The sequence below is a fragment of the Macaca nemestrina genome, chromosome 16 (genome assembly GCF_043159975.1).
Source record: "Macaca nemestrina isolate mMacNem1 chromosome 16, mMacNem.hap1, whole genome shotgun sequence".
NCBI lineage: Eukaryota > Metazoa > Chordata > Mammalia > Primates > Cercopithecidae > Macaca > Macaca nemestrina.
This window is the reverse complement of record NC_092140.1, coordinates 63669350-63696871: the sequence shown is the minus strand read 5'-3', so window position 1 is coordinate 63696871 and position 27522 is coordinate 63669350.

Here is a 27522-nt window from a genome sequence, read left to right as displayed (position 1 = left end):
ACTGATATTTCGGATCACTTTGAGGAATATAGGGCCAAAGGAAACATCCTCCGATAACAAAGAGAAAGAAGCTTTCTGAGAAACTTCTTTGTGTTCCGTGAAATCATCTCACAGAGTTACAACTTTCCCCTCAAGAAGTCTTTCTCCAAGACTGTTTTTGTGGAATTTGTAAAGTGATATTGGGAAGTCCATGGAGGGCTATGGTGGAAAAGGAAATATCCCCAGATGACAACTGGAAAAAAGGTTTCTGAGAAACTACTTAGTCTTCTATTAATTCATCTCACAGAGTCACAGCTTTCCCCTCAGGAAGCCGTTCGCTAAGCCTGATCTTGTGGAATTTACAAAATGATATTTGGTAGCCCATAGAGGGGTATGGTGAAAAAGAAAATATCCTCAGAGAAAAACTGGAAAGAAGCTTTCTGAAAAACTGCTTTGGATTGTGTGACTTCAACTCACAGAGTTACAGCTGTGTTTCGTGGATCTGTTTGTTAGCCTTCTATCTGTTGAGTCTCAGAACGGATATTTCGGATCTCTTTAAGTCAATAGGGCCAAAAGAAATATCCTCCGATAACAAAGAGAAAGAAGCTTTCTGAGAAACTTCTTTGGGTTCTGTGAAATCATCTCACAGAGTTACAGCTTTCCCCTCAAGAAGCCTTTCGCTAAGACAGTTCTTGTGGAATTAGTAAAGTGATATTTGGAAGCGCATAGAGGTTTATGGTGAAAAAAGAAATATCCTCACATGAAATCTGGAAAGAAGTTTTCTGAGAAACTGCTTAGTGTTCTGTTAATTCATCTCACAGAGTTACATCTGTATTTCGTGGATCTCTTTGCTAGCCTTATTTCTGTGGAATCTGAGAACAGATATTTCGGATCCCTTTGAAGACTATAGGGCCAAAGGAAATATCCTCCGATAACAAAGAGAAAGAAGCTTTCTGAGAAACCTCTTTGTGTTCTGTGAAATCATCTCACAGAGTTACAGCATTCCCCTCAAGAAGTCTTTCGCTAAGACAGTTCTTGTGGAATTTGCAAAGTGATATTTAGAAGCCCATAGAGGGCTATGCTGAAAAAGGAAATATCCTCAGATGAAATCTGCAAAGAAGCTTTCTGAGAAACTGCTTAGTGTTCTCTTAATTCATCTCACAGAGTTACCACCCTCCCCTCAAGAAGCCGTTCGCTAAGCCTGTTGTTGTGGAATTTGCAAAGTGATATTTGGAAGCCCTAGAAGGCTACGGTGAAAAACAAAATATCCTCAGAGAAAAACTGGAAAGAAGATTTCTGAGAAACTGCTTTGTGATGTGTGACTTCCACTCACAGAGTTACATCTGTTTTTGGGGAACTGTTTGCAACCCTTATTTCTGTGGAATCTGAGAACGGATATTTCGGATCCCTTTGAAGTCTATAGGGACAAAGGAAATATCCTCCGATAAGAAAGAGAAAGAAGCTTTCTGAGAAACTTCTTTGTCTTCTGTGAAATCATCTCACAGAGTTACAGCTTTCAACCTAACAAGCCTTTCGCTAAGCCTGTTTTTGTGGAATTTCAAAGTGATATTTGGAAGCGCATGGAGGCCTATGGTGAGGAAGGAAATATCCTCAGATGAAAACTGTAAAGAACCTTTCTGAGAAACTGCCTAGTGTTCTGTTAATTCATCTCACAGAGTTACAGCTTTCCCCTCAAGAAGCTTTTCGCTAAGATTGTTCTTGTGGAATTTGCAGAGTGATATTTGGAAGCTCATAGTGCGCTATGGCGAAAAAGAAATTATCCTCAGAGAAAAACTGGAAAGAAGCTTTCTGAGAAACTGCTTAGTGATGTGTGACTTCTACTCATAGAGTTACAGCTGTATTTCGTGGATCTGTTTGCTAGCCTTATTTCTGTGGAATCTGAGAACGGATGTTTTGGATCCCTTAGAAGTCTATAGGGCCAAAGGAAATATCCTCTGATAACAAAGAGAAAGAAGCTTTCTGAGAAACTTCTTTGTGTTCTGTGAAATCACCTCACAGAGTTACAGCTTTCCCCTGAAGAAGGCGTTGGCTAAGCCTTTTCTTTTGGAATTTGCAAACTGATATTTGGAAGCCCTTAGAGGGCTATGGTGAAAAAGAAAATATACTCAGAAAAAAACTGTAAAGAAGGTTTCTGAGAAACTGCTTTGTGATGTGTGACTTCCACTGACAGAGTTGCAGCTGTATTTCGTGGATCTGTTTGCTAGCCTTATTCCTGTGGAATCTGATAACGGTTATTTCGGATCCCTTTGAAGTCTAATGGGACAAAGTATATATCCTCCGATAACAAGAGAAAGAAGCTTTCTGAGAAACTTCTTTGTGTTCTGTGAAATCATCTCACAGAATTGGAGCTTTCCCCTCAAGAAGCCTTTCGCTAAGACTGTTCTTGTGGAATTTGCAAAGTGATATTTGGAAGCCCATGGAGGGCTATGTTGAAAAAGTTAATATCCTCAGGTGAAAACTGTAAAGTAGCTTTCTGAGAAACTGCTTAGTGTTCTGTTAATTCATCTCACAGAGTTACAGCTATCCCCTAAAGAAGCCTTTCGCTAAGCCTGTTCTTGTGGATTTGCAAAGTGATATTTGGAAGCCCATGCAGGTCTACGGTGAAAAAGGAATTATGCTCAGATGAAAACTGGAAAGAATATTTCTGAGAAACTGCTTAGTGTTCTGTTAATTTATCTCACAGAGGTACAGCTTTCCCCTCAGGAAGCCGTTCGCTAAACTTCTTCTTGTAGAATTTGCAAAGTGATATTTGGAAGCCCACAGAGGGATATGGTGAAAAAGAAAATATCCTCAGAGAAAAACTGGAAAGAAGCTTTGTGACAAACTGCTTTGTGACGTGTGACTTATACTCACAGACTTACAGCTGCATTTAATGGATCAGTTAGCTAGCCTTATTACTGTGGAATCTGAGAAATGGAATTTCGGAAGTCTTTGAAGACTATAGGGACAAAGGAAATATCCAGGGATAACAAAGAGAAAGAACCTTTCTGAAAAAACTTCTTTGTGTTCTGTGAAATCATCTCACTGTGTTAAAGCTTTCCCCTCAATAAGCCTTTCGCTAAGACTGTTCTTGTGGAATTTGCAAAGTCATATTTGGAAGCCCGTGGAGGGCTATGGTGAAAAAGGAAATATCCTCAGATGAAAACTGGAAAGAAGCTTTCTGAGAAACTGCTTAGTGTTCTGTTAATTCATCTCACAGAGTTAAAGCTTTCCCCTCAAGAAGCCGTTCGCTAAGCCTGTTTTGAAATTTGCAAAGTGATATTTGGAAGCCTCTAGTGGGCTATGGTGAAAAAGAAAATATCCTGAGAGAAAAACTGGAAAGAAGTTTTCTGAGAAACTGCTTTGTGATATGTGACTTCCACTCTCAGTGTTACATCGGTATTTCGTGGATATGTTTGCTAGCCTTATTTCTGTGGAATCTGAGAACAGATACTTCGGATCCCTTAGAAGTCTATAGGGCCAAAGGAAATATCTTCTGATAACAAAGAGAAAGAAGCTTTCTAAGAAACTTCTTTGTGTTCTGTGAAATCATTTCACAGAGTTACAGCATTCCCCTCAAAAAGCCGTTCGCTAAGATTGTTCTTGTGGAATATGCAAAGTGATATTTGGAAGCCCATGGAGGACTATGTTGAAAAAGTTAATATCCTCAGATGAAAACTGTAAAGTAGCTTTATGAGAAACTGCTTAGTGTTCTGTTAATTCATCTCACAGAATTACAGCTTTCCCCTCTAGAAGCCTTTTACTAAGACTGTTCTTGTGGAATTTGCAAAGTGATATTTGGAAGCCCATGGAGGGCTATGGTGAAAAAGGAAATATCCTCAGATGAAAACTGGAAAGAAGCTTTCTGAGAAACTGCTTAGTGTTCTGTTAATTCATCTCACGGACTTAGAGCTTTCCCCTCAAGAAGCCGTTCACTAAGACTGTTCATGTGGAATTAGAAAAGTTATATTTGGGAGCCCATAGAGGGCTATGGTGAAAAAGAAAATATCCTCAGAGAAAAACCGGAAAGAAGATTTCTGAGAAACTGCTTTGTCATGTGTGACTTCCACTCACAGAGTTACAGCTGTATTTCGTGGTCTGTTTACTAGCCTTATTTCTGTGGAATCTGAGAACGGATATTTCGGATCCTATTGAAGTCTATAGGGCCAAAGGAAATATCCTCCGATAACAAAGAGAAAGAAGCTTTCTGAGAAACTTCTTTGTGTTCTGTGAAATCATCTCACTGAGTTACGGCTTTCCCCTCAAGAAGACTTTCGCTGAGACTGTTCTTGTGCAATTTGAAAAGTGATATTTGGAAGCCCATGGAGGGCTATGGTGAAAAAGGAAATATCCTCAGATGAAAACTGGAAAGAAGCGTTCTGAGAAACTGCTTAGTGTTCTGTTAATTTCTCTCACAGAGGTACAGCTTTCCCTCAAGAAGCCGTTCGCTAAACCTCTTCTCGTGGAATTTGCAAAGTGATATTTGGAAGCCCCCAGGGGGCTGTGGTGAAAAGGAAAAAATCCTCAGAGAAAAACTGGAAAGAAGCTTTCTGGGAAACTGCTTTGTGATGTGTGACTTCCACTCATAGACTTACAGCTGCATTTCATGGATCTGTTAGCTAGCCTTATTTCTGTGGAATCTGAGAACTGAAATTTCCGAAGTCTTTGAAGACTATAGGGACAAAGGAAATATCCTCCGATAACAAAGAGAAAGAAGCTTTCTGAAAAAACTTCTTTGTGTTCTGTGAATTCATGTCACAGAGTTACAGCTTTCCGCTCAAGAAGCCTTTCGCTAAGGCTGTTCTTGTGGAATTTGCAAAGTGATATTTGGAAGACCATGGAGGGCTATGGTGAAAAAGGAAATATCCTCAGAGAAAAACTGGAAAGAAGCTTTCTGAGGAACTGCTTTGTGATGTGTGACTTCCACTCTCAGAGATTCATCTATATTTCGTGGATATGTTTGCTAGCCTTATTTCTGTGGAATCTGAGAACGGATATTTCGGATCCCTTTGAAGTCTATAGGGCCAAAGGAAATATCCTCTGATAACAAAGAGAAAGAAGCTTTCTGAGAAACTTCTTTGTGTTCTGTGAAATCATCTCAGAGCGTTACAGCTTTCCCCTCAAGAAGCCTTTCTCTAAGACTGTTCTTGGTGAATTTGCAAAGTGATATTTGGAAGCCCATGGAGGGCTATGTTGAAAAAGGAAACATCCTCAGATGAAAACTGTAAAGTAGCTTTCTGAGAAACTGATTAATGTTCGGTTAATTCATCTCACAGAGTTACAGCTTTCCCCTCAAGAAGCCTTTCGCTAAGATTGTTCTTGTGGAATTTGCAAAGTGATACTTGGAAGCCCATGCAGGTCTATGGTGAAAAAGAAAATATCCTCAGATGTAAACTGGAAAGAAGCTTTCTGAGAAACTGCTTAGTGTTCTGTTAATTTATCTCACAGAGGTACAGCTTTCCCCTCAAGAAGCCGTTCGCTAAACCTCATCTTGTGGAATTTGCAAAGTGATATTTGGAATCCTTCAGAGGGCTATGGTGAAAAAGAAAATATCCTCAGAGAAAAACTGGAAAGAAGCTTTCTGAGAAACTGCTTTGTGATGTGTGACTTCCACTCACAGACTTACAGCTGCATTTAAAGTATCGGATAGCTAGCCTTATTACTCTGGAATCTGAGAACTGAAATTTCGGAAGTCTTTGAAGACAATAGGGACAAAGGAAATATCCTGCGATAACAAAGAGAAAGAAGCTTTCTGAAAAAACATCTTTGTATTCTGTGAAATCATCTCACAGAGTTACAGCTTTCCCCTCAAGAAGCCTTTCGCTAAGACAGTTCTTGTGGAATTTGCAAAGTGATATTTGGAAGCCCATGGAGGGCTATGGTGAAAAAGGAAATATCCTCAGATGAATACTGGAAAGAAGCTTTCTGAGAAATTGCTTAGTGTTCTGTTAATTCATCACACAGAGTTACAGCTTTACCCTCAAGAAGCCATTCACTAAGACTGTTTTTTCTGGAATTTGCAAAGTGATATTTGGAAGCCCTTAGAGGGCTATGGTGAAAAAGAAAATATCCTAAGAGAAAAATTGTATTTTGTGGATATGTTTGCTAGCCTTATTTCTGTGGAATCTGAGAACAGAGATTTCGGATCCCTTTGAAGACTATAGGGCCAAAGGAAATATCCTCCGATAACAAAGAGAAAGAAGCTTTCTGGGAAACTTCTTAGTGTTCTGTGAAATCATTTCAGAGAGTTACAGCTTTCCCCTCAAGAAGCCTTTCGCTAAGACTGTTCCTGTGGAATTTGAAAAGTGATATATGGAAGCCCATGAAGGGCTACCTTGAAAAAGGATATATCCTCAGATAAAAACTGGAAAGAACCTTTCTGAGAAACTGCTTAGTGTTTTGTTAATTCACCTCAAATAGTTACAGCTTCCCCCTCAAGAAGTCGTTTGCTAAGCCTGGTCTTGTGGAATTTGCAAAGTGATATTTGGAAGCCCATCGGGGGCTATGGTGAAAAAGGAAATATCCTCAGAGAAAAACTGGAAAGAAGCTTTCTGAGAAACTGCTTTGTGATGTGTGACTTACACTCTCAGAGTTACATCTGTATTTCGTGGATATGTTTGCTAGCCTTATTTCTGTGGAATCTGAGAACGGATATTTCGGATCCCTTTGAAGTCTATAGGGCCAAAGGAAATATCCTCTGATAACAAAGAGAAAGAAGCTTTCTAAGAAACTTATTTGTGTTCTGTGAAATCATCTCACAGAGTTACAGCATTCCCCTCAAAAAGCCGTTCGCTAAGACTGTTCTTGTGGAATATGCAAAGTGATATTTGGAAGCCCATGGAGGACTGTGTTGAAAAAGTTAATATCCTCAGATGAAAACTGTAAAGTAGCTTTATGAGATACTGCTTAGTGTTCTGTTAATTCATCTCACAGAGTTACAGCTTTCCCCTCAAGAAACCTTTTACTAAGACTGTCCTTGTGGAATTTGCAAAGTGATATTTGGAAGCCCATGGAGGGCTAGGGTGAAAAAGGAAATATCCTCAGATGAAAACTGGAAAGAAGCTTTCTGAGAAACTGCTTAGTGTTCTGGTAATTCATCTCACAACGTTAGAGCTTTCCCCTCAAGAAGCCATTCACTAAGCCTATTCATGTGGAATTAGAAAAGTGATATTTGGGAGCCCATAGAGGGCTATGGTGAAAAAGAAAATATCCTCAGAGAAAAACCGGAAAGAAGATTTCTGAGAAACTGTTTTGTCATGTGTGACTTCCACTCACAAAGTTACAGCTGTATTTCGTGGATCTGTTTACTAGCCTTATTTCTGTGGAATCTGAGATCGGATATTTCGGATCCCATTGAAGTCTATAGGGCCAAAGGAAATATCCTCCGATAACAAAGAGAAAGAAGCTTTCTGAGAAACTTCTTTGTGTTCTGTGATATCATCTCACAGAGTTACAGCTTTCCCCTCAAGAGGCTTTTCGCTAAGACTGTTCCTGTGGAATTTGCAAAGTGATATTTGGAAGCCCATAGAGGGCTATATTGAAAAAGGAAATATACTCAGATGAAAAGTGTAAAGTAGCTTTCTGAGAAACTGATTAGTGTTCTGTTAATTCTTCTCACAGAGTTACAGCTTTCCCCTCAAGAAGCCTTTCGCTAAGACTGTTCTTGTGGAATTTGCAAAGTGATATTTGGAAGCCCTTGCAGGTCTATGGTGAAAAAGGAAATATCCTCAGATGAAAACTGGAAAGAAGCATTCTGAGAAACGGCTGAGGGTTCTGTTAATTCATCTCAAAGAGTCACAGCTTTCCCCTAAAGAGGCCGTTCGCCAAGCCTATTTTTGTGGAATTTGCAAAATGATATTTGGAAGCCCATAAAGGGCTATAGAGGAAAAGAAAATATCCTCAGAGAAAAACTGGAAAGAAGCTTTCTGAGAAACTGCTTTGTGATGTGTGACTTACACTCACAGAGTTACAGCTGTATTTCGTGGATCTGTTTGCTAGCCTTATTTCTGTAGAATCTGAGAACTGATATTTCGGAACCCTTTGAAGACTATAGGGCCAAAGGAAATATCCTACGATTACAAAGAGAAAGAAGCTTTCTGAGTAACTGCTTAGGGTTCTGTTAATTCATCTCAAAGAGTTACAGCTTTCCCCTCAAGAAGCCTTTCGCTAGGACTGTTCTTGTGGAATTTGCAAAGTGATATTTGGAAGTCCTTGGAGGGCTGTGGTGAAAAAGAAAATATCCTCAGAGAAAAACTGGAAAGAAGCTTTCTTAGAAAATGCTTTGTGATGTGTGACTTCCACTCAGCGAATTACAGCTGTATTTCGTGGATCTGTTTCCTAGCCTTATTTCTGTAGAATCTGAGAACTGATATTTCGGAACCCTTTGAAGACTATAGGGCCAAAGGAAATATCCTACGATAACAAAGAGAAAGAAGCTTTCTGAGAAACTTCTTTGTGTTCTGTGAAATTATCTCACAGAGTTACAGCTTTCCCCTCAAGAAGCCTTTCGCTGCGACTGTTCTTGTGGAATTTGCAAAGTGATATTTGGAAGCCCTTGGAGGGCTGTGGTGAAAAAGGAAATATGCTCAGATGAAAACTGGAAATAAGCTTTCTGAGAAACTGCTTAGTGTTCTGTTAATTCATCTCACAGAGTTACAGCTTTCCCCGAAAGAAGCCGTTTACTAAGCCTGTTCTTGTGGAATTTGCAAAGTGATATTTGGAAGCTCATACAGGGCTATGGTGAAAAAGAAAATATCGTCAGAGAAAAACTGGAAAGAAGCTTTCTGAGAAACTGCTTTGTGATGTGTGACTTCGACTCACAGAGTTACAGCTTTATTTCATGGATCTGTTTTCTAGCCTTATTTCTGTGGAATCTGAGAACGGATATTTCGGATCCATTTGAAGTCTATAGGGCCAAAGGATATATCCTCCGATAACAAAGAGAAAGAGGCTTTCTGAGAAACTTCTTTGTGTTCTGTGAAATCATCTCACAGAGTTACAGCTTTCCCCTCAAGAAGAATTTCGCTCAGACTGTTCTTGCGGAATTTGCAAAGTTATATATGGAAACCCATGGAGGGCTATGGTGAAAAAGGAAATAACCTCAGATGAAAACTGGAAAGAAGCTTTCTGAGAAACTGCTTGTGATGTGTGACTTCCACTCACAGAGTTACAGCTGTATTTCGTGGATCTCTTTGCTGGCCTTATTTCTGTGGAATCTGAGAACAGATATTTCGGATCCCTTTGAAGTCTATAGGGCCAAAGGAAATATCCTCCGATAACAAAGAGAAAGAAGCTTTCTGATAAACTTCTTTGTGTTCTGTGAAATCATCTCACAGAGTTACAGCTTTCCCCTCAAGAAGCCTTTCGCTAAGACAGTTCTTGTGGAATTTGCAAAGTGATATATGGAAGCCCTTGGAGGGCTATGGGGAAAAGGAAATATCCTCAGATGAAAACTGGAAATAATCTTTCTGAGAAACTGCTTAGGGTTCTGTTAACTCATCTCACAGAGTTACAGCTTTCCCCTCAAGAAGTCGCTCGCTAAGCCTCTTCTTTTGGAATTTTCAAAGTGATATTTGGATGCCCATAGAGGACTGAGGTGAAAAACAAAATATCCTAAGAGAAAAACTGGAAAGCAGCTTTCTGAGAAACTGCTTTGTGATGTGTGACTTCCACTGACAGAGTTACAGCTGTATTTCATGGATCTGTTTGCTAGCCTTATTTCAGTGGAATCTGAGAAATGGTATTTCGGATCCCTTTGAAGTCTATAGGGCCAAAGGAAATATCCTACGATAACAAAGAGAAAGAAGCTTTCTGAGAAACTTCTTTGTGTTCTGTGAAATCATCTCACAGTGTTACAGCTTTCCCCTCAACAAGCCTTTCGCCAAGACTGTTCTTGTGGAATTTGCAAAGTGATATATGGAAGCCCATGGAGGGCTATGGTGAAAAAGAAAATATCCTCAGATGAAAACTGGAAAGAAGCTTTCTGAGAAACTGCTTAGTGTTCTGTTAATTAATCTCACAGAGTTACAGCTTTTTCCTCAAGAAGTCGTTCGCTAAGCCTGTTCTTGTGGAATTTGCAAAGTGATATATGGAAGCCCATAGCGGGCTATGGTGAAAAAGAAAATATCGTCAGAGAAAAACTGGAAAGAAGCTTTCTGAGAAACTGCTTTGGATGTGTGACTTCCACTCACAGATTTACAGCTGTATTTAGTGGATCTGTTTTCTAGCCTTATTTCTGTGGAATCTGAAAACGGATATTTCGGATCCCTTTCAAGACTATAGGGCCAAAAGAAATATCCTCCGAAAAGAAAGAGAAACAACCTTTCTGAGAAAATTCTTTGTGTTCTGTGAAATTATCTTAGAGAGTTTCAGCTTCTCCCTCAAGAAGTCTTTCGCTAAGACTGTTTTGGTGGAATTTCTAAAGTGATATATGGAAGCCCATGGAGGTCTATGGTAACCAAGGAAATGTCCTCAGATGAAAACTGGAAAGAAGCTTTCTGAGAAACTGCTTAGTGTTCTGTTAATTCTTCTAACATATTTACAACTTTCCTCTCAAAAAGCCTTTCGCTAAGACTGTTCTTGTGGAATTTGAAAAGTGACATTTGGAAGCCCACTGAGTACTATGGTGAGGAAGGAAATATCCTCAGATGAAAACTGTAGAGAAGCTTTCTGAGAAATTGCTTAGTGTTCTGTTAATTCATCTCACAGCGTTTTAGCTTTCCCCTCAAGAAGCCGTCCGGTAAGCCCGTTCTTGTGGAATTGCCTAAGTGATATTTGGAAGCCCATAGTGGGCTATGGTTAAAAAGAAAATATCCTCAGAGAAAAACTGGAAAGAAGCCTTCTGAGAAACTGCTATGTGATGTGTGACTTCTACTCACAGATTTACATTTGTATTTCGTGGATCGGTTTGCTAGCCTTATTTCTGTAGAATCTGAGAACGGATATTTCGGATCCCTTAGAAGTCTATAGGGCCAAAGGAAATATCCTCGGATAAAAAAAGAGAAAGAAGCTTTCTGAGAAACTTCTTTGTGTTCTGTGAAATCATTTCTCAGAGTTACAGCTTTTCCCTCAAGAAGCCGTTCGCTAAGCCTATTCTTGTGGAATTTGCAAATTGATATTTGGAAGCTCATACAGGGCTATGGTGAAAAAGAAATTACCCCAGAGAAAAACTGGAAAAAAGGTTTCTGAGAAACTGCTTTGTGATGTGTGACTTCCATTCACAGAGTTACAGCTGTATTTCATGGATCTGTTTGCTAGCCTTATTCCTGTGGAATCTGATAACGGTTATTTCGGATCCCTTTGAAGTCTAAAGGGACAAAAGACATATCCTCCGTTAACAAAGAGAAGGAAGCTTTCTGGCAAACTTCTTTCTGTTCTGTGAAATCATCTCACAGAGTTGCAGATTTCCTCTCAGGAAGCCTTTCTCTAAGACTGTTCTTGTGGAATTTGCAAAGTGATATTTGGAAGCCCAAGGAGGGCTACGTTGGAAAAGGAAATATCCTCATATGAAAACTGTAAAGAAGCTTTCTGAGAAACTGCTGAGTGTTCTGTTAATTCACCTCACAGAGTTACAGCATTCCCCTCAAGAAGCCGTTCGCTAAGCCTGTTCTTGTGGAATTTGCAAAGTGATATTTGGAATCCCATAGAGCGCTATGGTGAAAAAGAAATTATCCTCAGAGAAAACCTAGAATGAAGTTTTCTGAGAAATTGCTTTTTGTTGTGAGACTTCCACTCACAGAGTTACAGCTGCATTTCGGGATCTGTTTGCTTGCCTTTTTTCTGTGGAATCTGAGAACTGATATTTCAGATCCTTTTGAAGTCTATAGGGACAAAGGAAATATCCTCCGATAACAAAGAGAAAGAAGCTTCCTGAGAAACTTCTTTGTGTTCTGTGAAATCATCACACAGAGTTACAGCTTTCCCCTGAAGAAGACTTTCCCTAAGACTGTTGTTGTGGAATTTGCAAAGTGATATATGGAAGCCCATGGAGGGCTATGGTAAAAAAGGAAATATCCTCAGATGAAAACTGGAAAGACGCTTTCTGAGAAACTGCTTAGTGTTCTGTTAATTCGTCACACAGAGTTACAGCTTTCTCCTCAAGAAGCCGTTCCCTAAGCCTGTTCTTGTGGAATTTGCAAAGTGATATTTGGAAGCCCATAGAGGGCTATGGTGAAAAAGAAAACATCCTCAGAGAAAAACTGGAAAGAAGCTTTCTGAGAAACTGCTTTGTGATGTGTGACTTCCACTCACAGAGTTACAGCTGTATTTCGTGGATCTGTTTGCTAGCCTTATTTCTGTGGAATATGAGAACGGATATTTTGGATCTCTTAGAAGTCTATAGGGCCAAAGGAAATATCCTCTGATAACAAAGAGAAAGAAGCTTTCTGACAAACTTCTTTGTGTTCTGTGAAATCACCTCAGAGAGTTACAGCTTTCCCCTCAAGAAGCCTTTCGCTAAGACTGTTCTTGTGGAATTTGCAAAGTGATATTTGGAAGCCCATGCAGGTCTATGGTGAAAAAGGAAATATCCTCAGATGAAAACTGGAAAGAAGCTTTCTGAGAAACTGCTTAGTGTTCTGTTAATTTATCTCACAGAGGTACAGCTTTCCCATCAAGAGGCCGTTCGCTAAACCTCTTCTCGTGGAATTTGCAAAATGATATTTGGAAGCCCCCAGAGGGCTATGGTGAAAAAGAAAATATCCTCAGAGAAAAATTGGAAAGAAGCTTTCTGAGAAACTGCTTTGTGATGTATGACGTCCACTCATAGACTTACAGCTGCATTTCATGGATCTGTTTGCTAGCCTTATTTCTGTGGATTCTGAGAACTGATATTTCTGATCCCTTTGAAGACTATAGGGACAATGGAAATATCCTCCGAAAACAAAGAGAAAGAAGCGTTCTGGGATACTTCTTTGTGTTCTGTGAAATCCTCTCACAGATTTAAAACTTTTCCCTCAAGAAGCCTTTCGCTGAGACTGTTCTTGTGGAATTTGAAAAGTGATATTTGGAAGCCCATGGAGAGCTATGATGAAAAAGGAAATATCCTCAGATGAAAACTGGAAAGACGCTTTCGGAGAAACTGCTTAGTGTTCTGTTAATTTATCTCACAGAGGTACAGTTTTCCCCTCAAGAAGCCGTTCGCTAAACATCTTCTTGTGGAATTTGCAAAGTGATATTTAGAAGGCCACAGAGGGCTATGGTGAAAAAGAAAATATCCTCAGAGAAAAAATGGAAAGAAGCTTTCTGAGAAACTGCTTTGTGATGTGTGACTCCACTCACAGACTTACAGCTTCATTTCATGGATCTTTTAGCTAGCCTTATTTCTGTGGAATCTGAGAACTGAAATTTCGGAAGTCTTTGAAGACTATAGGGACAAAGGAAATATCCTGCGATAACAAAGAGAAAGAAGCTTTCTGAAAAAACTTCTTTGTGTTCTGTGAAATCATCTCACAGAGTTACAGCTTTCCCCTCAAGAAGCCTTTCGCTAAGACTGTTCTTGTGGAATTTTCAAAGTGATATTTGGAAGCCCATGGAGGGCTATGGTAAAAAAGGAAATATCCCAGATGAAAACTGGAAAGAAGCTTTCTGAGAAACTGCTTAGTGTTCTGTTAATTCATCTCACAGAGTTACAGCTTTCCCCTCAAGAAGCAGTTCAATAAACCTCTTCTTGTGAAATTTGCAAAGTGATATTTGGAAGCCCACAGAGGGCTCTGGTGAAAAAGAAAATATTCTCAAAGAAAACTGGAAAGAAACTTTCTGAGAAACTGCTTTCTGATGAATGACTTCCACTCACAGACTTACAGCGGCATTTAATGGATCGGTTAGCTAGCCTTATTTCTGTGGAATCTGAGAACTGAAATTTCGGAAGTCTTTGAAGACTATAGGGACAAAGGAAATATCCAGGGATAAAAAAGAAAAAGAACGTTTCTGAAAAATCTTCTTTGTGTTCTGTGAAATCATCTCACAGAGTTACAGCTTTCCCCTCAATAAGCCTTTCGCTAAGACTGTTCTTGTGGAATTTGCAAAGTGATATTTGGAATCCCATGGAGGGCTACGGTGAAAAAGGAAATATCCTCAGATGAAAACTGGAAAGAAGCTTTCTGAGAAACTGCTTAGTGTTCTGTTAATTCATCTCACAGAGTTACAGCTTTCCCCTCAAGAAGCCGTTCGCTAAGCCTGTTGTGGAATTTGCAAAGTGATATTTGGAAGCCCCTAGTGTGCTAAGAGGAAAAAGAAAATATCCTGAGAGAAAAACTGGAAAGAAGTGTTCTGAGAAACTGCTTTGTGATGTGTGCCTTCCACTCACAGAGTTACAGCTGTATTTCGAGAATGTGTTTCTAGACTTATTTCTGTGGAATCTGAGAACGGATATTTCGGATCCCTTTGAAGACTATAGGGACAAAGGAAATATCCTCCGATAACAAAGAGAAAGAGGCTTTCTGAGAAACTTGTTTGTGTTCTGTGAAATCGTCTCACAGAGTTACAGCTTTTCCCTCAAGAAGCTTTTCGCTAAGACTGTTCTCGTGGAATTTGGAAAGTGATATATGTAAGCCCATGGAGGGCTATGGTGAAAAAGGAAATATCCTCATATGAAAACTTGAAAGAAGCTTTCTGAGAAACTGCTTAGTGTTATGTGAAATCATCTCACAGAGTTACAGTTGCCCCTCAATAAGCCTTTCGCTAAGCCTGTTCTGGTGGAATTTCAAAGTGATATATGGAAGCCCAAAGAGGGCTATGGTGAAAAAGAAAATATACTCAGAGAAAAACTGGAAAGAAGCTTTCTGAGAAACTGCTTTGTGATGTGTGACTTCCACTCAGAGATTTACAGCTCTATTTCGTGGATCTGTTTGCTAGCCTTATTTCTGTGGAATCTGAGAAGTGATATTTCGGATACCTTTGAAGACTGTAGGGCCAAAGGAAATATCCTCCGATAACAAAGACAAAGTAGCTTTCTGAGAAACTTCTTTGTGTTCTGTTAAATCATCTCACAGGGTTACAGCTTTGCCCTCAAGAAGCCTTTCGCTAAGACTGTATTTGTGGAATTCGCAAAGTGATATTTGGAAGCCCATGGAGGGCTATGGTGAAAAAGGAAATATCCTCAGATGAAAACTGGAAAGAAGCTTTCTGAGAAACTGCTTAGTGTTCTCTTAATTCATCTCACAGAGTTACAGCTTTCCCCTCAAGAAGTCTTTCGCTAAGCCTGTTCTTATGGAATTTGCAAAGTGATATATGGAAGCCCACGGAGGGCTATGATGAAAAAGAAAATATCCTCAGAGAAAAACTGGAAAGAAGCTTTCAGAGAAACTGCTTTTTGATGTGTGACTTCCACTCACAGAGTTACAACTGAATTTCGTGGATCTGTTTGCTAGCATTATTTCTGTGGAATCTGAGAACGGATATTTCGGATCCCTTTGAAGACTATAGGGCCAAAGGAAATATCCTCCGATAACAAAGACAAAGACGCTTTCTGAGAAACTTCTTTGTGTTCTGTGAAATCATCTCACAGAGTTACAGCTTTCCCTACAAGAAGCCGTTCGCTAAGCCTGTTCTTGTGGAATTTGCAAAGTGATATTTGGAAGCCCTTAGAGGACTATGGTGAAAAAGAAAGTATCCTCAGAGAAAAACTGGAAAGAAGCTTTCTGAGAAACTGCTCTGTGATGTGTGACTTCCACTCACAGAGTTACAGCTGTATTTTGTGGATCTGTTTGCTAGCCTTATTTCTGTGGAATCTGAGAACTGAAATTTCGGAAGTCTTTGAAGACTATAGGAACAAAGGAAATATCCTGCGATAACAAAGAGAAAGAAGCTTTCTGAGAAACTAATTTGTGTTCTGTGAAATCATCTCACAGAGTTACAGCTTTCCCCTCAAGAAGCCTTTCGCTAAGATTGTTCATGTGGAATTTGCAAAGTGATATATGGAAGCACTTGGAGGGCTATGGGGAAAAAGGAAATATCCTAGGATGAAAACTGGAAAGAAACTTTCTGAGAATCTTCTTAGGGTTCTCTTAATTCATCTTACACAGTTACAGGTTTCCACTCAAGAAGCCTTTCGCTAAGCCTGTTCTTCTGGAATTTGTAAAGTGATATTTGGAAGCCCATAGAGGGCTATGGTGAAAAAGAAAATATCCTCAGAGAAAAACTGGAAAGAAGCTTTCTGACAAACTGCTTTGTGATGTGTGATTTCCACTCACAGAGTTACAGCTGTATTGTGTGGATCTGTTTGCTAGCCTTATTTCTGAGGAATATGAGAACAGAGATTTCGGATCCCTTTGAAGACTATAGGGCCAAAGGAAATATCCTCCGATAAGAAAGACAAAGTAGCTTTCTGAGAAACTTCTTTGTGTTCTGTGAAATCATCTCACAGAGTTACAGCTTTCCCCTCAAGAAGACTTTCGCTAACACTGTTCTTGTGGAATTCGCAAAGTGATATATGGAAGCCCATGGAGGGCAAAGGGAAAAAGGAAATATTCTCAGATGAAAACTGGAAAGAAGCTTTCTGAGAAACTTCTGAGGGTTCTGTTAATTCATCTCACAGAGTTACAGCTTTCCCCTCAAGAAGCCGTTCGCTAACCCTGGTTTTGTGGAATTTGCAAAGTGATATTTGGAAGCCCTTAGAGGACTGAGGTGAAAATCAAAATATCCTGAGAGAAAAACTGGAAAGAAGATTTCTGAGAAACTACTTTGTGATGTGTGACTTCCACTCAGAGAGTTACAGCTGTATTTCATGAATCTGTTTGCTAGCCTTATTTCTGTGGAATCTGAGAACGGATATTTCGGATCCCTTTGAAGACTATAGGGCCAAAGGAAATATCCTCCGATAACAAAGAGAAATAAGCTTTCTGAGAAACTTGTTTGTGTTCTGTGAAATTGTCTCACAGAGTTACAGCTTTTCCCTCAAGAAGCTTTTCGCTAAGACTGTTCTTGTGGAATTTGGAAAGTGATATATGAAAGACTATGGAGGGCTATGGTGAAAAAGGAAATATCCTCAGATGAAAACTTGAAAGAAGCTTTCTGAGAAACTGCTTAGTGTTATGTGAAATCATCTCACAGAGTTACAGTTGCCCCTCAAGAAACCTTTCGCTAAACCTGTTCTGGTGGAATTTCAAAGTGATATATGGAAGCCCATTGAGGGCTATGGTGAAAATGAAATTATGCTCAGAGAAAAACTGGAAAGAAGCTTTCTGAGAGACTGCTTTGAGATGTGTGACTTCCACTCAGAGATTTACAGCTCTATTTCGTGGATCTTTTTTCTATCCTTATTTCTGTGGAATCTGAGTAGTGATATTTCGGATACCTTGGAAGAATATAGGGCCAAAGGAAATATCCTCCGATACCAAAGACAAAGTAGCTTTCTGAGAAACTTCTTTGTGTTCCGTTAAATCATCTCACAGGGTTACAGCTTTCACCTCAAGAAGCCTTTCGCTAAGACTGTTCTTGTGGAATTTGAAAAGTGATATTTTGAAGCCCATGGAGGGCTATGGTGAAAAAGGAAATATTCTCAGATGATAACTGGAAAGAAGCTTTCTGAGAAACTGCTTAGTGTTCTCTTAATTCATCTCACAGAGTTACAGTGTTCCCCTCAAGAAGCTGTTCGCTAAGTCTGTTCTTGTGGAATTTACCAAGTGATATTTGGAAGCCCTTAGAGGGCTGTGGTGAAAAAGAACATATCCTCAGAGAAATACAGGACAGAAGCTTTCTGAGAAACTGCTTTGTGATGTGTGACTTCCCCTCACAGAGATACCGCTGTATTTTGTGGATCTGTTTCTTAGCTTTATTTTTGTGGAATCTAAGAACTGATAATACGGAACCCTTTGAAGACGATAGGGCCAAAGGAAATATCCTCCGATAACAAAGAGAAAGAAGCTTTCTGAGAAACTTCTTTGTGTTCTGTGAAATCATCTCACAGAGTTACAGATTTCCCTTCAAGAAGCCTTTTGCTGGGACTGTTGTTGTGGAATTTTCAAAGTGATATTTGGAAGCCCAAAAAGGGCTATGGTGAAAAAGGAAATATCCTCAGATGAAATCTGGAAATAAGCTTTCTGGGGAACTGCTTTGTGATGTGTGACTTACACTCACAGAGTTACAGCTGTATTTCGTGTATCTGTTTGCTAGCCTCATTTCTGTGGAATCTGAGAACGGATATTTCGGATCCATTTCACGTCTACAGGGCCAAAGGAAATATCCTCCGATAATAAAGAAAAGAGGTTTTCTGAGAAACTCCTTTGTGTTCTGTGAAATCATCTCACAGAGTTGCAGCTTTCGCCTCAAGAAGCCTTTCTCTAAGACTGTTCTTGTGGAATTTGCAAAGTGATATATGGAAGCCCATGGAGGACTATCGGGTAAAAGGAAATATCCTCAGATGAAAACTCGAAAGAAGCTTTCTGAGAAACTGCTTAGTGTTCTGTTAATTCATCTGACAGATTTACATCTGTATTTCGTGGATCTCTTTGCTAGCCTTATTTCTGTGGAATCTGAGAACAGATATTTCGGATCCCTTTGAAGACTATAGGGCCAAAGGAAATATCCTCCGATAACAAAGAGAAAGAAGCTTTCTGAGAAACTTCTTTGTGTTCTGTGAAATCATCTCACAGAGGTACAGCTTTCCCTTCAAGAAGTCTTTCGCTAAGACACTTCTTGTGGAATTGACAAAGTGATATCTGGAAGCCCTTAGAGGGCTATGGTGAAAAAGGAAATATCCACAGTTGAAATATGGAAGGAAGCTTTCTGAGAAACTGCTCTGTGATGTGTAACTTCCACTCACAGAGTTACATCTATATTTCGTGGATCTCTTTGCTAGCCTTATTTCTGTGGAATCTGAGAACAGATATTTCGGATCCCTTTGAAGACTATAGGGCCAAAGGAAATATCCTCCGATAACAAAGGGAAAGATGCTTTCTGGGAAACGTCTTTGTGTTCTGTGAAATCATCTCACAAAGTTACAGCTTTCCCTTCAAGAAGCCTTTCGCTAAGACAGTTCTTGTGGAATTGGCAAAGTGATATTTGGAAGCCGATAGAGGGCTATGGTGGAAAAGGAAATATCCTCAGATGAAATCTCGAAAGAAGATTTCTGAGAAACTGCTTAGTGTTCTGTTAATTCATCTGACAGAGTTACATCTGTATTTCGTGGATCTCTTTGCTAGCCTTATTTCTGTGGAAATTGAGAACAGATATTTCGGATCCCTTTGAAGACTATAGGGCCAAAGGAAATATCCTCCGATAACAAAGAGAAAGAAGCTTTCTGAGAAACTTCTTTGTGTTCTGTGAAATCATCTCACAAAGTTACAGCTTTCCCCTCAAGAAGCCTTTCGCTAAGACAGTTCATGTGCAATTGGCAAAGTGATATTTGGAAGCCCATAGAGGGTTATGGTGAAAAAGGAAATATCCTCAGATGAAACTGGAAAGAAGCTTTCTGAGAAACTGCTTAGTCTTCTGTTAATTCATCTCACAGAGTTACATCTGTATTTCGTGGATCTCTTTGCTTGCTTTATTTCTATGGAATCTGAGAACAGATATTTCGGATCCCTTTGAAGACTATAGGGCCAAAGGAAATATCCTACGATAACAAAGAGAAAGAAGCTTTCTGAGAAACTTCTTTGTGTTCTGTGAAATCATCTCACAGAGTTACAGCTTTCCCCTCAAGAAGCCTTTTGCTAAAACAGTTCTTGTTGAATTGGCAAAGTGATATTTGGAAGCCCATAGAGGGCTATGGTGAAAAAGGAAATATCCTCAGATGAAATCTGGAAAGAAGCTTTCTGAGAAACTGTTTAGTCTTCTGTTAATTCATCTCACAGAGTTACATATGTATTTCGTGAATCTCTTTGCTAGCCTTTTTTCTGTGGAATCTGAGAACAGATATTTCGGATCCCTTTGAAGACTATAGGGCCAAAGGAAATATCCTCCGATAACAAAGAGAAAGAAGCTTTCTGAGAAACTTCTTTGTGTTCTGTGAAATCATCTCACAGATTTACAGCTTTCCCCTCAAGAAGCCTTTCGCTAAGACAGTTCTTGTGGAATTGGCAAAGTGATATTTGGAAGCCCATAGAGGGCTATGGTGAAAATGTAAATATCCTCAGATGAAATCTGGAAAGAAGCTTTCTGAGAAACTACTCTGTGATGTGCGACTTCCACTCACAGAGTTACATCTGTATTTCGTGGCTCTCTTTGCTAGCCTTATTTCTGTGGAATCTGAAAACAGATATTTCGGATCCCTTTGAAGACTATAGGGCCAAAGGAAATATCCTCCGATAACAAAGAGAAAGAAGCTTTCTGAGAAACTTCTTTGTGTTCTGTGAAATCATCTCACAGAGGTACAGCTTTCCCTTCAAGAAGTCTTTCGCTAAGACACTTCTTGTGGAATTGACAAAGTGATATTTGGAAGCCCTTAGAGGGCTATGGTGAAAAACGAAATATCCACAGTTGAAATATGGAAGGAAGCTTTCTGAGAAACTGCTCTGTGATGTGTGACTTCCACTCACAGAGTTACGTCTATATTTCGTGGATCTCTTTGCTAGCCTTATTTCTGTGGAATCTGAGAACAGATATTTCGGATCCCTTTGAAGACTATAGGGCCAAAGGAAATATCCTCCGATAACAAAGGGAAAGAAGCTTTCTGGGAAACGTCTTTGTGTTCTGTGAAATCATCTCACAAAGTTACAGCTTTCCCCTCAAGAAGCCTTTCGCTAAGACAGTTCTTGTGGAATTGGCAAAGTGATATTTGGAAGCCCATAGAGGGCTATGGTGAAAAAGAAATATCCTCAAATGAAATCTGGAAAGAAGATTTCTGAGAAACTGCTTAGTGTTCTGTTAATTCCTCTCACAGAGTTACATCTGTATGTCGTGGATCTCTTTGCTAGCCTTATTTCTGTGGAAATTGGGAACATATATTTCGGATCCCTTTGAAGACAATAGGGCCAAAGGAAATATCCTCCGATAACAAAGAGAAAGAAGCTTTCTGAGAAACTTCTTTGTGTTCTGTGAAATCATCTCACAGAGTTACAGCTTTCCCCTCAAGAAGCCTTTTGCTAAGACAGTTCTTGTGGAATTGGCAAAGTGATATTTGGAAGCCCATAGAGGGCTATGGTGAAAAAGGAAATATCCTCAGATGAAATCTGGAAAGAAGCTTTCTGAGAAACTGCTTAGTCTTCTGTTAATTCATCTCACAGAGTTACATATATATTTCGTGGATCTCTTTGCTAGCCTTTTTTCTGTGGAATCTGAGAACAGATATTTCGGATCCCTTTGAAGACTATAGGGCCAAAGGAAATATCCTCCGATAACAAAGAGAAAGAAGCTTTCTGAGAAACTTCTTTGTGTTCTGTGAAATCATCTCACAGACTTACAGCTTTCCCCTCAAGAAGGCTTTCGCTAAGACAGTTCTTGTGGAATTGGCAAAGTGATATTTGGAAGCCCATAGAAGTCTATGGTGAAAAAGGAAATATCCTCAGATGAAATCTGGAAAGAAGCTTTCTGAGAAACTACTCTGTGATGTGCGACTTCCACTCACAGAGTTACATCTGTATTTCGTGGATCTCTTTGCTAGCCTTATTTCTGTGGAATCTGAGAACAGATATTTCGGATCCCTTTGAAGACTATAGGGCCAAAGGAAATATCCTCCGATAACAAAGAGAAAGAAGCTTTCTGAGAATCTTCTTTGTGTTCTGTGATATCATCTCACAGAGTTACAGCTTTCCCCTCAAGAAGCCTTTCGCTAAGACAGTTCTTGTGGAATTGGCAAAGGGATATTTGGAAGCCCATAGAGGGCTATGGTGAAAAAGGAAATATCCTCAGATGAAATCTGGAAAGAAGCTTTCTGAGAAACTGCTTAGTGTTCTGTTAATTCATCTGACAAAGTTACATCTGTATTTCGTGGATCTCTTTGCTAGCCTTATTTCTGTGGAATCTGAGAACAGATATTTCGGATCCCTTTGAAGACTATAAGGCCAAAGGAAATATCCTCCGATAACAAAGAGAAAGAAGCTTTCTGAAAAACTTCTTTGTGTTCTGTGAAATCAACTCACAGAGGTACAGCTTTCCCTTCAAGAAGTCTTTCGCTAAGACACTTCTTCTGGAATTGACAAAGTGGTATTTGGAAGCCCATAGTGGGCTATGGTGAAAAAGGAAATATCCACAGTTGAAATATGGAAAGAAGCTTTTTGAGAAACTGCTCTGTGATGTGTGACTTCCACTCACAGAGTTACATCTATATTTCGTGGATCTCTTTGCTAGCCTTATTTCGGTGGAATCTGAGAACAGATATTTTAGATCCCTTTTAAGACTATAGGGCCAAAGGAAATATCCTCCGATAACAAAGAGAAAGCAGCTTTCTGGGAAACGTCTTTGTGTTCTGTGCAATCATCTCACAAAGTTACAGCTTTCCCCTCAAGAAGCCTTTCGCTAAGACAGTTCTTGCGGAATTGGCAAAGTGATATTTGGAAGCCCATAGAGGGCTATGGTGTCAAAGGAAATATCCTCAGATGAAATCTCCAAAGAAGATTTCTGAGAAACTGCTTAGTGTTCTGTTAATTCATCTCACAGAGTTACATCTGTATTTCCTGGATCTCTTTGCTAGCCTTATTTCTGTGGAAATTGAGAACAGATATTTAGGATCCCTTTGAAGACTATAGGGCCAATGGAAATATCCTCCGATAACAAAGAGAAAGAAGCTCTCTGAGAAACTTCTTTGTGTTCTGTGAAATCATCTCACCGAGTTACAGCTTTCCCCTCAAGCAGCCTTTCGCTAAGACAGTTCTTGTGGAATTGGCAAAGTGATATTTGGAAGCCCGTAGAGGGCTATGGTGAAAAAAGAAATATCCTCAGATGAAATCTGGAAAGAAGCTTTCTGAGAAACTGCTTAGTCTTCTGTTAGTTCATCTCACAGAGTTACAAATGTATTTCGTGGATCTCTTTGCTAGCCTTTTTTCTGTGGAATCTGAGAACAGATATTTCGGATCCCTTTGAAGACTATAGGGCCAAAGGAAATATCCTCCGATAACAAAGAAAAAGAAGCTTTCTGAGAAACTTCTTTGTGTTCTGTGAAATCATCTCACAGAGTTACAGCTTTCCCCTCAAGAAGCCTTTCGCTAAGAGAGTTCTTGTGGAATTGGCAAAGAGATATTTGGAAGCCAATAGTGGGCTATGGTAAAAAAGGAAATATCCACAGATGAAATCTTCAAAGAAGCTTTCTGAGAAACTGCTTAGTCTTCCTTTAATTCATCTCACAGAGTTACATGCGTATTTCGTGGATCTCTTTGCTAGCCTTATTTCTGTGGAATCTGAGACCAGATATTTCGGATCCCTTTGAAGACTATAGGGCCAATGGAAATATCCTCCGATAACAAAGAGAAAGAAGCTCTCTGAGAAACTTCTTTGTGTTCTGTGAAATCATCTCACCGAGTTACAGCTTTCCCCTCAAGCAGCCTTTCGCTAAGACAGTTCTTGTGGAATTGGCAAAGTGATATTTGAAAGCCCGTAGAGGACTATGGTGAAAAAGGAAATATCCTCAGATGAAATATGTAAAGAAGCTTTCTGAGAAACTGCTTAGTGTTCTGTTAATTCATCTGACAGAGTTACATCTGTATTTCGTGGATCTCTTTGCTAGCCTTATTTCTGTGGAATCTGAGAACAGATATTTCGGATGCCTTTGAAGACTATAGGGCCAAAGGAAATATCCTCCGATAACAAAGAGAAAGAAGCTTTCTGAGAAACTTCTTTGTGTTCTGTGAAATCATCTCACAGAGGTACAGCTTTCCCTTCAAGAAGTCTTTCGCTAAGACACTTCTTCTGGAATTGACAAAGTGATATTTGGAAGCCCTTAGAGGGCTATGTTGAAAAAGGAAATATCCACAGTTGAAATATGGAAGGAAGCTTTCTGAGAAACTGCTCTGTGATGTGTGACTTCCACTCACAGAGTTACATCTATATTTCGTGGATCTCTTTGCTAGCCTTATTTCTGTGGAATCTGAGAATAGATATTTCGGATCCCTTTGAAGACTATAGGGCCAAAGGAAATATCCTCCGATAACAAAGAGAAAGAAGCTTTCTGAGAAACTTCTTTGTGTTCTTTGAAATCATCTCACAGATTTAGAGCTTTCCCCTCAAGAAGCCTTTCGCTAAGACAGTTCATGTGGAATTGGCAAAATGATATTTGGAAACCCGTAGAGGGCTACGGTGAAAAAGGAAATATCCTCAGATGAAATCTGGAAAGAAGCTTTCTGAGAAACTACTTAGTGTTTATTAATTCATCTCACAGAGTTACATCTGTATTTCGTGGATCTCTTTGCTAGTTTATTTCTCTGGAATGTGAGAACAGATATTTCGGATCCCTTTGAAGACTACAGGGCCAAAGGAAATATCCTCCGATAACAAAGAGAAAGAAGCTCTCTGAGAAACATCTTTGTGTTCTGTGAAATCATCTCACAAAGTTACAGCTTTCCCCTCAAGAAGTCTTTCGCTAAGACACTTCTTCTGGAATTGAAAAAGTGATATTTGGAAGCCCATAGAGGCTATGGTGAAAAAGGAAATATCCACAGTTGAAATATGGAAAGAAGGTTCTGAGAAACTGCTCTGTGATGTGTGATTTCCACTCACAGAGTTACATCTATATTTCGTGGATCTCTTTGCTAGCCTTATTTCTGTGGAATCTGAGAACTGATATTTCGGATCCCTTTGAAGACTATAGGGCCAAAGGAAATAACCTCCGATAACAAAGAGAAAGAAGCTTTCTGGGAAACGTCTGTGTGTTCTGTGCAATCATCTCACAAAGTTACAGGTTTCCCCTCAAGAAGCCTTTCGCTAAGACAGTTCATGTGGAATTGGCAAAGTGATATTTGGAAGCAAATAGAGGGCTATGGTGAAAAAGGAAATATCCTCAGATGAAATCTGGAAAGAAGCTTTCTGAGAAACTACTTAGTGTTTGTTAATTCATCTCACAGAGTTACATATGTATTTCGTGGATCTCTTTGCTAGCATTATTTCTGTGGAATCTGAGAACAGATATTTCGGAACCCTTTGAAGACTATAGGGACAAAGGAAATATCCTCCAATAACAAAGAGCAAGAAGTTTTCTGAGAAACTTCATTGTGTTCTGTGAAATTATCTCAGAGAATTACAGCCTCCCCCGCAAGAAGCCTTTCTCTAAGACAGTTCTTGTGGAATTGGCAAAGTGATATTTGGAAGCCCCTAGAGGGCTATGGTGAAAAAGGAAATATCCTCAGATGAAATCTGGAAAGAAGCTTTCTGAGAAACTGCTTAGTGTTCTGTTAAATCATCTCACAGAGTTACATCTGTATTTCGTGGATCTCTTTGCTAGCCTTATTTCCGTGGAATCTAAGAACAGATATTTCGGATCCCTTTGAAGACTATAGGGCCAAAGGAAATATCCTCCGATAACAAAGAGAAAGAAGCTTTCTGAGAAACGTCTTTGTGTTCTGTGAAATCATCTCACAGAGTAACTGCTTCCCCCTCAAGAAGCCTTTCACTAAGACAGTTCTTGTGGAATTGGCAAAGTGATATTTGGAAGCCCATAGAGGGCTATGGTGAAAAAGGAAATATCCTCAGGTGAAATTTGGAAAGAAGCTTTCTGAGAAACTGCTTAGGGTTCTGTTAATTCATCTCACAAAGTTACATCTGTATGTCGTGGATCTCTTTGCTAGCCTTATTTCTGTGGAATCTGAGAACAGATATTTCGGATCCCTTTGAAGACTATAGGGCCAAAGGAAATATCCTCCGATAACAAAGAGAAAGAAGCTTTTTGGGAAACGTCTTTGTGTTCTGTGCAATCATCTCACAAAGTTACAGCTTTCCCCTCAAGAAGCCTTTCGCTAAGACAGTTCTTGTGGAATTGGCAAAGTGATATTTGGAAGCAAATAGAGGTCTATGGTGAAAAAGGAAATATCCTCAGATAAAATCTGGAAAGAAGCTTTCTGAAAAACTGCTTAGTCTTCTGTTAATTCATCTCACTGAGTTACATCTGTATTTCGTGGATCTCTTTGCTAGCCTTATTTCTGTGGAAATTGAGAGCAGATATTTCGGATCTCTTTGAAGACTACAGGGCCAAAGGAAATGTCCTCCGATAACAAAGAGAAAGAAGCTCTCTGAAAACATTTTTGTGTTCTGTGAAATCATCTCACAGAGTTACAGCTTTCCCCTCAAGAAGCCTTTCGTTAAGAGAGTCCTTGTGGAATTGGCAAAGTGATATTTGGAAGCCCATAGAGGGCTATGGTGAAAAAGGAAATATCCTCAGATGAAATCTGGAAAGAAGCTTTCTGAGAAACTGCTTAGTCTTCTATTAATTCATCTCACAGAGTTACTTATGTATTTCGTGGATATCTTTGCTAGCCTTATTTCTGTGGAATCTGAGAACAGATATTTCGGATCCCTTTGAAGACTATAGGGCCAAAGGATATATCCTCCGATAACAAAGAGAAAGAAGCTTTCTGAGAAACTTCTTTGTGTTCTGTGAAATCATCTCACAAAATTACAGCTTTCCCCTCAAGAAGCCTTTCGCTAAGACAGTTCTTGTGGAATTGGCAAAGTGATATTTGGAAGCCCATAGAGGGCTATGGTGAAAAAGGAAATATCCTCAGATGAAATCTGGAAAGAAGATTTCTGAGAAACTGCTTAGTGTTCTGTTAATTCCTCTCACAGAGTTACATCTGTATTTCGTGGATCTCTTTGCTAGCCTTATTTCGGTGGAATCTGAGAACAGATATTTCGGATCCCTTTGAAGACTATAGGGCCAAAGGAAATATCCTCCGATAACAAAGAGAAAGAAGCTCTCTGGGAAACTTCTTTGTGTTCTGTGAAATCATCTCGCAGAGTTACAGCTTTCCCCTCAAGAAGCCTTTAGGTAAGAGAGTTCTTGTGGAATTGGCAAAGTGATATTTGGCAGCCCATAGAGGGCTATGGTGAAAAAGGAAATATCCTCAGATGAAATCTGGAAAGAAGCTTTCTGAGAAACTGCTTAGTCTTCTGTTAATTCATCTCACAGAGTTACATATGTATTTCGTGGATCTCTTTGCTAGCATTATTTCTGTGGAATCTGAGAACAGATATTTCGGATCCCCTTGAAGACTATAGGGCCAAAGGAAATATCCTCCGATAACAAAGAGAAAGAAGCTTTCTGAGAAACTTCATTGTGTTCTGTGAAATCATCTCAGAGAATTACAGCTTCCCCCTCAAGAAGCCTTTCGCTAAGACAGTTCTTGTGGAATTAGCAAAGTGATATTTGTAAGCCCATAGAGGGCTATGGTGAAAAAGGAAATATCCTCAGATGAAATCTGGAAAGAAGCTTTCTGAGAAACTGCTGAGTGTTCTGTTAAATCATCTCACAGAGTTACATCTGTATTTCGAGGATCTCTTTGCTAGCCTTATTTCTGTGGAATCTGAGAACAGATATTTCGGATGCCTTTGAAGACTACAGGGCCAAAGGAAATATCCTCCGATAACAAAGAGAAAGAAGCTTTCTGGGAAACGTCTTGGTGTTCTGTGAAATCATCTCACAAAATTAGAGCTTTCCCCTCAAGAAGCCTTTCGCTAATACAGTTC